General features: G+C 41.6%; 1 long non-coding RNA gene across 14 annotated transcripts in view; it reads right to left on the bottom strand.

Moving 5' to 3' along the window:
- Positions 1-13,183, bottom strand: part of LOC118096168 (uncharacterized) — a 96,610-nt gene extending 83,427 nt beyond the window's left edge. For 2 of the 14 annotated variants that reach the window (XR_015950098.1, XR_015950093.1), the window contains exon 1: positions 10,988-12,472. This is a non-coding gene — a long non-coding RNA (uncharacterized LOC118096168). The other 12 variants (XR_015950090.1, XR_015950101.1, XR_015950097.1 and 9 more) reach the window with 11 other exon arrangements.
- Positions 13,184-13,241: the final 58 nt, after the last annotated feature.

Raw genomic sequence — 13,241 nt, 5'->3', positions numbered from 1 at the left:
ATGTTATCTACCTCAGACTCTCACAGGGATGCTTAAAATCAAAACAAATTTTTGGAGTTGGATCATTGAAGGATCCTTAAGTACACTCAAGGTGGGTCTCTCTGCCATCAGTTGTATAGGCCTTTAATATTAGTTACTGTATTTTCGGACCATAACACACACTTTCCCCCTCCTACAATGGAAGGGGGGAAAGTAGCTGTGTGTTATGGCGCGAATGCCGGAGCCAGATCCCTGCAAGAGCCAGAGCCCGTGCAAAGAGCTAGAGCCAGAGCCCCGCGCAGCAGGAAACCGGCTCTCAGGCTGCTTCCGTGACAGTGAAAGAGGAGAGACGGAAGGGAGCCCCTTCCGCCCCTCCTCCCAGCTTCCATCCTTCCTTCCATCCTTCCTTCCACCCACTCTTTATTTCTCTCTCTCTCTCTCTCTCTCACCCCTCCCTCCCTCTCTTTCTCTCTCACCCCTTCCTTCCCTCATTCCTTCCCCCTCTCTTCCTCTCTCTCCCCCTTCCTTCCCTCCCTCCCTCTTCCAACTTGAATAAAATATTGGGGGGGGGAGGTAAGCCCCACCTCACATACCGTATTAGCCTCCCCCCGCCTCTACCGCATTCAGCGAGAAGCGGGGGGCAGCAGAGAGATGCTGCTCATTCTTTCCCGCCACCCCCCGCTGCTTCCTTCGCTCCCCCTCTAGCGCCCCCCTCCCAGCCTTTTAGAGGAGGAAAATCGGGGGGGGGGAGAGATTCTGGTTTTCCTCCTCAAAAAACTAGGTGCATGTTATGGTCCGGTGCGTGTTATGGTCCGAAAAATGACTGTGTTTTACGTTCCATAAGACACACTTTTTTCCTCCTAGAAAGTAAGAGGAGATGCCTGTGCGTCTTATGTAGCAAATGTGTGGTCCCTGGAGCCAAATTGCCCAGGGGCCAAAGGCAGATCGTGTTTTTTTTTTTAAAAAAAGAGTTAAAGGCTAACAGTGTTGAAAGGACCTGCTCAGCAGCTGATTGCAAGAGATTGGGGAGGGAGATAAGGGACTCTAGCTCCCTTCCCGGCCCCGGCCCCTTGCCCAGGCCTTCATTGTTCAATGTTCTACAGAGGGAGGCTGTTTGTTTCCCCAGCAACATGTGACTGGCTGATTGGATTATCTGGCTGATTAGATTATCAGAAGCTGCAGAACTGTGAGTTGAACAGGATTTTTTCCTTTTGCAAAGTAAACTCAACAACTTTGAGCTGATCCTCAAAAAATGGAGCTTCCCCCCTTTGCAAAAGAAGCTTCCTCAAATATTTAATTTTTTTTGGGGGGGGGGCAAAGGCACCTAGGCCTCTTGGAGTTGGCTGCTATGCCTAGGACAATTCAAGAAAGCAAAATATTCTTTTCTTGTTTTCCTACTCTAAAAACTAGGTGCGTCCTATTGAGTGAAAAAATGCGGTATTTTATTCCCTTTACAAAACTCTGCCTTGCAAAGTGAAATACTCTGTTTGTTGCAAGAGGATCGAACTATGTTATAAAGAAGCCCTTAAACTGCAGCTAAGTGGATGGGAATGCTCCAATACATGTCTTTTGCTGGGCCAAAGCAAACAAGATGAATTTACTTGACATGAGTCAACAGTGTGATGCAGCAGCTTAAAAAGCCAATGCAATTCTGGGCTGCATCAATAGGAGTATAGCATCTAGATCTAGGGAAGTAATAGTACCACTGTATTCTGCTCTGGTCAGACCCCACCTGGAGTACTGTGTCCAGTTCTGGGCACCACAGTTCAAGGAGGATACTGACAAGCTGGAACGTGTCCAGAAGAGGGCAACCAAAATGGTCAAAGGCCTGGAAACGATGCCTTATGAGGAACGGCTTAGGGAGCTGGGTATGTTTAGCCTGGAGAAGAAAAGGTTAAGGGGTGATATGATAGCCATGTTCAAATATATGAAAGGATGTCATATGGAGGAGGGAGAAAGATTGTTTTCTGCTCCTCCAGAGAAGCGGACACGGAGCAATGGATTCAAACTACAAGAAAGAAGATTCCACCTAAACATTAGGAAGAACTTCCTGACAGTAAGAGCTGTTCGACAGTCGAATTTGCTACCAAGGAGTGTGGTGGAGTCTCCTTCTTTGGAGCTCTTTAAGCGGAGGCTTGACAGGCATCTGTCAAGAATGCTTTGATGGTGTTTCCTGCTTGGCAAGGGGCTGGACTGGATGGCCCTTGTGGTCTCTTCCAACTCTATGATTCTATGTCTTTATGTCAGAGAGCTTGGAACAAAAACATATAGCAAATGATAGCAAGAATAAAAGCAACTCTAAAAGAAAATCAAAGCATACTATAATGTCTTAGCAAAAAAAAAGCTTACTATTGTCTCTTAGCAGAAAAAAAGGATGGCAAGCTGCATGGGACTTTGTTGTGCATCTTTCTGAATCATAATTTAAATTCAATACAATACTCATTCCAAACTCCTCAAAGTACACATAATTTCTCATTTTGAAAGCCTGCATGCTGACACGGCCCATCCTAAGCAACAAGTCTTCAGAGTTAAGATTAGCGATACCTTGGAATTCTCACCCCAAAATATTTTCAGGGTGAAAGGCATGCTTTAAAGGGGACATGAAATGCTATAAAGCAGATGATGTCACAGCGCCACAAGGCGAAATGGATTTTATATTATTCAGACAACCAGACAAACTCTTGCCATTGTAGTGGGCCACACTGCAGTTATTTCATTCCCTGCCCTCTCCACTCAGCAAGATGAAACAAAACCCTGTGTTGTTGAGGTAGTCAGGTTTTGCTTTGCTGTAAAGGCAGCCAATGGAACTGTAGCAGGATGCCAAGACGGGACCATCAGTTCAGCCCCTTTGGCCCAGGGCGTATTTCCATGTCCTTTTGAGTCACATGAAAAGAAAAAAAAGTCAAAAAAGTGGCCCTGCTTTGGGAAGGCATTATAAAGAACATTTGCGAAATGGTTCCCTCAGTTTGGCTCTACTCTAGTTAAGATGTTTTGGCTAATAGCAGTATTCCTGAAAACTTTTTATTATTATTATTAGATCAAGAGAACTACTTTGTGTTATTTATTCGCTGGAATCAGAAACAATTATTCTCAGTTTAAAACATATTCCCATCAACATGCGCAGCTTCAGGAATGCAGTCCTAGGAATCTATAATGTTCAACAAGGGTTTATTTTCATTGTTAAGTATTACTATTATTATTCATTTCATTTCTATATCACTTTATATTTTTCAGAAAAAAAACCCAAAGCAGTTTACAACCTAATATATTTGAAAATATAAACAAAGGTGTTCCCCCCAAATAATATTTATTCATTTTAAAAGAATGAAAAAATACAAAATGGGAAAAAAGAATAACAACAGAGCAATACATATATCCCCTCTTATTGTCTACCTTGCTTAACATTGTTATATGGACTTCCTCGATTCCCCCCTCACTGGTTCCATTTTTAATTCATCTTTAGCAATGTTCATATTACAGTGGTACCTCGGTTTACAAACACAATTGGTTCCGGAAGTCTGTACTTAACCTGAAGCGAGTTTTACCATTGGAAGTAATGGAAAGTGGATTAATCCGTTCCAGGCGGGTCCACGGAGTAATTAAACTGAAAATACTCAAACCGAAGCGTACTTAAACCGAGGTATGACTGTATATCTTAAATAATTTTCATCTTCCTCTATTTCATTAACACTTTCCTCTTCATTATCCACATTTTTATTATCCACATTTTATCCTTATCCTTATCAACATTTCATCAATTATTCCTAACCTATAATTTCCCACCCAGCTATCTTCTATTTCTCCCCTTAGCCTAAAACTACTTCCCAAAAATATCCATAAATTTAAACATTACTTCTTTTATCCTAATAGCATTTAAACATTTACATCTAATTCTACCCCCCCCCCCCACTGGACTTGGAATCTCCCAGACGGTTCAGCAAGTTCCATAAAGCAATCCAGTTTCGGTCCATCTTTACCAAACAAAAAATAATATCCATTTTTTCTTCTCACCCCACTCCCACTCTAACACAACTTAACATCCACACTTACTTCTTTCCCCCCTGCTGCCCCCTTAATTCCCTGAATGCTAAAAAATGCCAACCACTAAAATTACCATTTTTCAATCCTTTGTCAATTTCTATTCCCCTTAAATTCTGACCCAAGTATGGATCCTGTTCTCGCTCTTTCACTGGGAGAGCAATATTCCATACTGGATTTCGGCTTTTTTACATCAACTTGATCTTTTCCCAATTCTTTTTTAAGATCCTTTTGATCCAAGCATGGGTCTCCCCCCACCCACCCACTGAGAGAACAATGTTCCATGCTGGATCTCAGTGATTTTCTTACAACAATTTGATCTTTCCCTTCCATTTATTCTTTAAGATCATTTGCATTATCCAACACAGTTAAATGTTCAACTTTCTTTCCTTTCTCAGTCTAAACTCTCTGGTATGTCCATTCTTTTTTCCATTTCCACACACTGCTGGTTCATCCTTTCAATCTGTGTTGTATTCTGTTGCAACTCACTTCTGATTTCCCATAACAATTTTAAGAGTTCCTCTTGAAAGTCAGAAAACTCAAGAGTTGTTTTGTCTGCTGGCATCTTACACATCTCAAATTTCATGGGCATAGGCAAGGTTGCAAAACAGGAAATGGCGCAGTTTATATCTCCAAACTTCAGAAACAAGAGTTATATCCCAACTGGTTGCAAATTAGCATTATCAGTTTTCTTCCTACATTAATACTCTTGTAGCCGTTTATGGAAAGAGCATTTAACAATCTTATTGTTCACTGTCATATAATTTGTGTTCTCTTCACTGCTGACAGTTCACAACCTCAAAGAAGTAAACAAATTCCTTTCTTTTGTGACGTCATAATGGTGGCTCGCTGATCCCTCCAGGGTGCCGACTCAAGCGTACAAGGGGGCTTTCCCCAGTCCAAAATAAACCTTTACAGGGATTTTACTTAAGTTCAACCCTTCTCCCCTCTACCCTGCCTCAAGGGAAGAATTTAAATCCGATCTTTGGGAATTTAAAGCTTTCTAAATATCTTTCCAGCTTCGGGAAAGGAAACTGCTTCTCAATTCTCTCAATGGGGGAGATCAATTTCTGTATTTAAATCTCCTCCTGTGGCCAATTCCTTCAATTTTTTAACCCAATATTCAGCTTACTCACGGTGTAGTCCTTAAATTTAAAAGTTGCTTTGGAAGAATTGACCACTGATTCCGCTCAGTCTTGCAGCTTCGCGCTGTCAGAGGAAGCGTCTTTATCCGATGCGCTGGGGCTCCGACTCCCTTGCTCTCGGGGGCTCAAAACAGAACCTTGCCAGGGAGGGAGGAGCCCGCTTTTTGCGCCCGCCGGATGACCATGCCCCCAAAAGCTCAATTTGGGGTTCTTTAGGGGGTCTGTTGTGCTTGAGCGGTTTCCCCAGTCCCTGACGTGCCAAGGTCCGCTCCGCTGAACGGACCTTCGACTGATCAACCGGAAGTGAAAACATAAACAAAGTTGAAGGACTGTCTGCCAATCAGGATGTAAAACTATGTAAAACACAAACGATTTGCAGTAGCCATGGCTAAGGATAACAACTACACCAAACAAACTATACTTTATATATATGCTTATAAAAGTGATGAAAAGGTCTCACTAATGCCGTTCTCTCTCTCTCTCTCTCTCTCTCTCTCTCTCTCTCTCTCTCTCTCTCTCTCTATATATATATATATATATATATGTCCTCTGGGATCACGGCTTAGCTTACTGACCTAAACCATGATTCTGTGCTATATGTTTGGGAACTATTATTTACATCTGTATTAGGCCAATGTATACACTTCTAAAAGGAATCAAATCCACAGGAATTGCCCAGAGAAAGATAATGTGCGAACTAGGAAATAAAATAATTACAGCACTAGTTAAAAAAAGATTTTTTTAAAAAAAAAACATTAAGGGAACCCACTTTGCAGCTGTCTCTCTTGTGCATATAATCCCTTATTAACTACAAAGTGGAGGCCTGCATTGTCTGACTTAGTTTTTCCTGACACAGGCATGGATTCAACTGAACCATGATTCAACAGAAGCCACAAAGAATGTTTGCAAAAGGGTGCAAATTACCACAAGGTTTGTATCATTATTATCATTTATGTTTCTAACCCAACTTTCTAGAATGTACCCTGTTTCTCATATTTTAAGACATACCCATAAAATAAGCCATAGCAGGATTTTTACGCATTCAAGGAATATAAGCCATACCCCGAAAATAAGACATAGTGATAGGCGCAGCAGCAATGCCGCCCGCAGCAGGAGAAGGGAAAAAATAAGACGTCCCTTGAAAATAAGCCATAGTGTGGGGGTTTTTGAGGAAAAAATAAATATAAGACGTGTCTTATAATATGAGAAACACGGTATACTCTCCAGGCAGGTCACAGATCAACAGAATGAAGTATTAATAAAAACCATGGTTAAATATTTTGTTTCTGACAGAAACATCCTCCTTATTTTGTAGAAGATAACCAAAAACTGGACCCCACAAGTCTCCTGACAAAGTGTCAGGTCTAACTTCTAAAATCCATGGGATCCTCTGCAAGATTTCTCCTTAAGATCTGTGACAAGGATACTCTAGTGAAGGGCTAGACAATATGGTACCCTCCTGTTGTTGCTGAACTACAACTCCAAACATCCCTGACCACTGGCCATGTTACCAAAGGATAATGTGAGTTGTGGTGCAATATCTGGAGAGCACCATGTTGGCTTCCTACCTCTGTTACGTATAAGAGCTAATGCCCCAGTAAATAGGAAGGCGGTTTAAAAACCGTTACATAAAGCCAAGATTTACTTGTGGTTAATAATCCCAATGTGAGCATTTAAGACCAATTTCTCAATCATAGAAATGCAGCTTTTGATCTACCCAAAAGACGGGGTTATCCACTGACTGTGCACTCAATGCTGTAGTCATTCAAGGCCTAACTCAAGCGTTTCTCAAATTTCCATTGCAGTTTTAGCTCTGCATACTCCTTACTATACTACACATCTACCTAGCTTTATCAATACACCTAATACTGTATAGCAGTTCCAATAAGTCTTCTTCAACAAGGATCTCTTGTTATGTTAATATGCAGTTTGTGTGTATGCGTACACAGAATTCAATGTGGCTACAATGTAGACCCCTCCAGCTCTTGTTTCCATTTTAAAATGCGCGAGTTTCCTCACCCCAGCCCAGTCAGATACAGCTTTACAAAATACATTTGAGTAAGATTTTAACCTAGCAACACATGGCTACACTTTCACACAGATAGCGTAATTTTTTAAATCCCTACTCATTATTACCACTAGCTGCATCAGGATATGACCAGGGCAAGATATGATCATGGAATGCCCAGAAGATGCTATGATGTCTTCCTTCTCGGGGAAAGGCTCACTATTCTGAACTCGGTTCATATGGACATTTTACTACCTGGCAGCACACATTTCCCCCTCATTCCTATCTTTCCCTTTCCAACGCAATACCTGATTGCTATGTATTTGGGATCTCCACGAACCTACTCTGTATACACCCCCTTTTACTACATAGATGAGTCTATCTTTAAAAAAGAAACCCTACGGGTATGAATGTAAGACTCTTGAGCATCGTCGCTGATTAAAGGTACCTCCATAATAACAAGAATCCTGTGAAGATAAGAGAGAGACTATTCAGTTTGAGAAGCTGTGAATTTTTTTAACAAATTGATTTTTTTTGCAGGAAAAATGTGGATAATAAAGAGAATTCCATTTATCATTTTAAAAGTTATCTATGTTTTCTGAATATATAGATGATGTACAATAGTACCGTATATACATCTAGTATATAAATTTAGTATGCATTTATTTGTGCATACTAAATGTGGGAAAATTCTGGTACTACGTTATTATTTCTTTGTTTTGTGCATTTTTCAAAAATAAAATAAATGTACTATTTGGAGGAGGGGGGAAGGTACACTACCCTATTCTTGCTTATTTCCTCCCCCCCCCCCATGGTTTTGCTGACTTTTTAACTACAGTTACATTATACTTCGTGTAATAGGGAATAGTACTTTTCTAAAAGAAAATGAAGGCTCTCAGCATGGCCATTCTCATCTATTATCTTCACATGCGGTTATTTATCTAACCATAATCTGTCTGTTTCGAGGAAGTGGTCGGTTCAGGCCTCATTTTATTTTACTGCTGGTTGCCCTTCTGCTATGTACGTATACCGCTTTTAATAACATGCTTCTGCCATGATAGGAAGGATTCTGTGTACATCTCCCAGGCTGGACAGCAAGCCATGTGCAGAACTTGGTGCTGCCCCTGTAATTCCCATACATGGATTTTTAAAAGCTAAAATTCTGGTGATCAGCCATTCCAGAGAGGAACCAGAGGAAAGGATCCAGTTCCTCTGTCCTCCCCCAAAACTGCTGATCAGATGGATTTCAGGTTTGTAAAAAAGGCTGCATCACTTATGCTTCACTAAGGTGTTTGACTGCAATTTTATACACAGATAGGTAGAGTCATTTACTTCAATAGGGCTATATTGCATATAATGGACTTCAGGATTTCCACCTTTATCTAGCTCTGGTGTGAATTTGACTTTTAAATAAGGAATTCCTTCCTGCTCAGTACTTGGTACAGCAAAACCTATAATGCTGGTAGATTTTCATGAAGCAAATACTTGTTTGATACACAATATTTCCTTGCCAAACCTTTGAAAAAGACAAAGTTAGAACAAGAAAGGTAAAATCCCAACTTATTTGTAGCATATTCAACACCTAAATATCACAATTATTATCTGTACACACCGTACATGCTATATATTACAGGAACACACTCACGCATGATCATAATTTCTGTCTTGGCACTAACCTAGCATTCTAGTCCTAAAAAGACTTCCTGAAATTATTCCCATTAATTTCAATATGCCTTTCTTCCATTGTCTTGGCTTAGGATCACAGTCCCTGCAACTACTTACTTTACAATGGTATGAAAATTGCAGAAGAGTCAATAACTTAATCACGTTGTTCCTGTTTATCTCTTACCAATTTATCCAATTTAATTCCTCTCACATCCCTCCAAATTCCCATAGTTAATTTAAAGAGAATATTATCGTAAGTATGCTTTCAAATGTGATTTTCCAACATAATAAATTACCCTCATTAGCCACAATAACTTTACTTCATATAACACAAAAACAAAACAGCCATAAAAAAAAAATCTTGGACATGGATGCAATGTACAGTACTGAGAGTACAAATGCTAAAAAGTGGTAGCGATTTAATACCTACACTTCTATTACGGTTGTTTGGGGAAGGCACAGGACTTTCTGAACTACGAAGAAACCAATGCTGTATTTCCTCCAGAATGTTTTATCTCTTTTGTCTCAGATTATCGGCATACACCCCCCCCCCAGCTACAGATGTTATTATTTGCATTTTACATTATGTTGCCATTAAACAATTCTCCACATAAGCTACTACTGTACATGACTGCCATCCTCATATTGGCTAATGTCTCTGTTTAAAAAGTGTCTCCATACAAACCAGAAAGTACGTTCTATGTATTTGCAATTTCACAACCCCACCTATTTTTTTAAAGTGTACTTAAATTTAGGAGATACAGAAGCAGATGTATTGAATTTAAATACTGTACATTCTCCTCCTGGGCTAAACTGAAATCTCCCACGCTTGTCTAAAAAAAGAGAAAGAAGCTTCGACATCAGAAACGAAAGCTCAATCAAAGTATTTTTTTTCAGTTAGCAAAGAACAATACTTTCTTTTTTATGTATGCATATTTTAATTGGGAATATGAATAAAACTAAGCATATTAGAGGTTCAGCTTATGCAAAGTACGAATATATCTAAAATGTACAGTGTTTGCCAAACTGGCTGACTGTCAAGTTCATCAAAAGAGCATCCATATCCACATGTTGTTTTGCTGTATACATTGGTCTCCAGTAAAAAACAGAAAAGAAAAAGAAAAGCATTTGCATAAATGCTTTTGTTATGAATAATTAAAAAGTAGACATCCATATATTATGACTGGCCATAGACGCAATATGTATACATAGTGTAGTAACATACTTCAGATTCCTCTGGGGATTTTACAAAAATAAGGTAAAATTTATAATTATAATATTAATCCCTCTCCTTATCAAATAACATGTGGTACAGATGTGCCTAAATACATGTCATTGCACTACTTGGGGGAAGGTTATTGCCACTGAATTGAGTTACCAAGAATATAGTTTTTTTAAAAAAAAATTAAAAAAAATAAGCCTATCAGTTGCTTGATACATATGAGTGTACCGTACACAGACAGACGCTCACAGACAGACACGCAAAGCCTGGCAATAAAGGAGAGTATAAATCCTGATGTGCTTCCAGTTACAAGAGAAAGTATGGTCCAATAAAAGTTAGAACAGACTACACCATCTGATTCAGTGCCATATCTCTGCATAGTGCCATTCGGGTAAAAGACGTATCATCTATATAGTAATTTTTATGTATCATGTATATATACCTCCACCTATGCACCAAAAGGTAAGGAAACACACCACTCATGAAAACTTGTCAGCGAAGCCAAACCAAAACTGCCACAAGACCCAGAACATTTGCATTCAAAAACAAACCATGCAACTGACTTTCATCTGATTTTCTGAAAAATGAAAGGTTGCTGGTTTTAAACCAGGTTGACAAAATGATAGAATGAAAACGATCGGCACATAAATTGAAAAAAACCACAGTAACTACACAGCATCCTTAAATCTAAAAGCCATCATTTTTAGCAAGCCGGACTGAGACCTGGCTAGGCCAATGAAGATGTTGCTGGTGAGATGGTCTAACTTAGTACATCCCAGGACAATCCACCAATATCCAATCTGAGTGATTAAACTTCGTCTTCCTCTCGGCAATTTTTACTCTGTTCCCTCACTCTGTTGGGAATGCTGCTAAATGTGAAATGTTGCAACATAATAATCAGAAGCATCTAAGGAAGGGACTGACTCTTACCGGAAGAGTAGGAATCCAGCCACAAGGACAAGAAGCAGAGAGGACAAGAGGGTGTTCACCTTGCAGTTCTGCGGTCTCCTGTGAAAGCAGATGGAAGACACTCCGCGATCTCTGTGGCATTTCTTGATTTTGCAAGTGCATACAGGCCTGGCAAATCTGGGAAGGCGGTCCTTCCCTAGCAACCACAGGGCTCCAGCCTCGCAGCCACATGCTTTCCCCTGCCACCGCTGCCCCCCTAGCTGCCAGCTCCCAGCAACAACAATAGAAGAGGCAGAGAGGGTGGCATGAGAGAGAAGGAAAGACACTGTGAAGGAGGGAGGTAGAATGAGAAAGGAGAGGGGGGAGAGGAGGAGAGGAGCGTGTTAAGCTTGTCTGGCAGTTAACAAGTCTTGAATGAAGAATGTTAGCAAACAGACAAACAGCATGCCTGATGCATGCTAATGTCCCAGGATTCACCACTGACAGTTTGAATAATTCAGTAGGCAAGGAAAGAAAGAAAGAAAGAAAGAAAGAAAGAAAGAAAGAAAGAAAGAAAGAAAGAAAGAAAGAAAGAAAGAAAGAAAGAGTCTCTTCACCCCTTTTGAATGCATGCAGAAAAAGTATCTTTTCAACTTTTCCCTTCGCTCATTTTGGATGGCAAAATTAAATCATAATTTCAGATAGACTTTAAAATTCCTGATTCAGTCTGCCCCCCCATCCTTCTATCACCTATTTTACTGCCTTTTACCTTGAAGTTGGCACCTGTCCCGGAGGTAGCATTTTTAGTGCACCGGCCCCGTGTTTCCATTAGGGTGGAGGATGAGAAGCAGAAGAAAATGCCAGGATGCATGGGGCAACCAAAACATGTAAATATTTCCACTTGTATCAGGCTAACTTTTCAAAGGGGTGCAGGTGAATGGCTACAAAGCCTTCCCCACACAGGAGTTTATCTTATACATTCCAAACAATCCAAAAGAAAAAAAGGGGGGAGGAAGGAGAAATGCACCAGCGTTCTATTCAGAAAAGGAAAAACATTTTTAAAATATCACCTTTTCCTAGCTTGCAAACTACGCAAATCCTGATGGGTTGGTCAAAAGAAATAACCCCCAGATAACTAGAGAAAACAGCAGGGGTTGGGGAAGTATTTAAACCTCAAAGCAAAGTGCAGTAAAGGAGATGAAAAAATATTCCAAATCTTGGAAGAGGAGTTAAAAATACAGAAAAGGGGAAGGGAAGCAGCGGTCCTTTTTGGCCGTGTTTTGAAAATAATAATCATAATAAATAAAGTTTTTGAAGGCCATCTTAAGGGGAGGAGGCTCTTGAAGCAAGCAGCAAAGGAATAACCTTATCCTCCCCCCGCCCGCCCGCCCCCGTCCAATATCTCTTGCGAGCGACTCGAGCAATCTGGCCAAGGCAGAGCCGGGCGGGAGCGAGCGAAAGAGACCGCGCGGGCGGCGGAAGCCGATGATGAAACAGGCGCGGCCCCGCGCGAGCACCAGGCTCGTCTTCAGCAGACGTACTTACGCGCATATACAGCTCTCGCTCTCGCACACGCGCGCGGGGGAGGGGGGCCGCGGACGCGCGCGATTCCTTGCGCACGATCTGCAACGCACCGAGGTCTCTTTCCTTTGCAGTTCGGCGTTTGCTTTTGCTCGCCTTCCTTTGGCCGCCGCCCCTGAAACCCAGCAAAAGCTATTCTTCTGCCAGCACAATGCGGGGTTGTGTGTTTATGACGCGGCGGCGGCGGGGGGAGCTAGAGGACTGGTGCAATGGCAGAGAAAGAATGGAGCCCAAGTGGGATCTGTGAACGTGGGGGCTTTTAACACACATGCACCGCACACACACACGACATGCCCAGATGCTTTAGAAAGGCGCTTTGCTAAATTAAACTTGGGAGGCGCCTCCTCCTCCTCCTCGTCTCCCCCGCCCCAACTTGGTGCCAAAGATGAAAACGCACGCAATGCACACAAAGCCCAAACAGAAACTCACTCCATCTTTAGAAATAACTGGCTGTAGGTTTACAGTGCAAAGCAGTCCGCAGCAGGCACCGTTGCAAAAGCTGCACCAGAGGCGGGGAGGGGAGGGGGGGTGAGAAGAGAGAAATCCGGGCAGCCACTGGCGGAGAAAAGAGGAGGAGGAGGAGAGGCGGCGCGAAAGCGAGAGCAGCCCCTCGTCGGAGACGTTGTTTTCTCATGCCCTTCCTTCGCAACCAGCTGCGCAGCCCGAGCCGAGGCTGCTTGGCCCTTGCAACGAGCTTGGCAGCGAGTCAAGCGCT

This window comes from Zootoca vivipara, chromosome 5 (genome assembly GCF_965207765.1).
Source record: "Zootoca vivipara chromosome 5, rZooViv2.hap1.1, whole genome shotgun sequence".
Classification (NCBI taxonomy): domain Eukaryota; kingdom Metazoa; phylum Chordata; class Lepidosauria; order Squamata; family Lacertidae; genus Zootoca; species Zootoca vivipara.
This window is presented reverse-complemented; position numbering and strand designations above follow the sequence as displayed.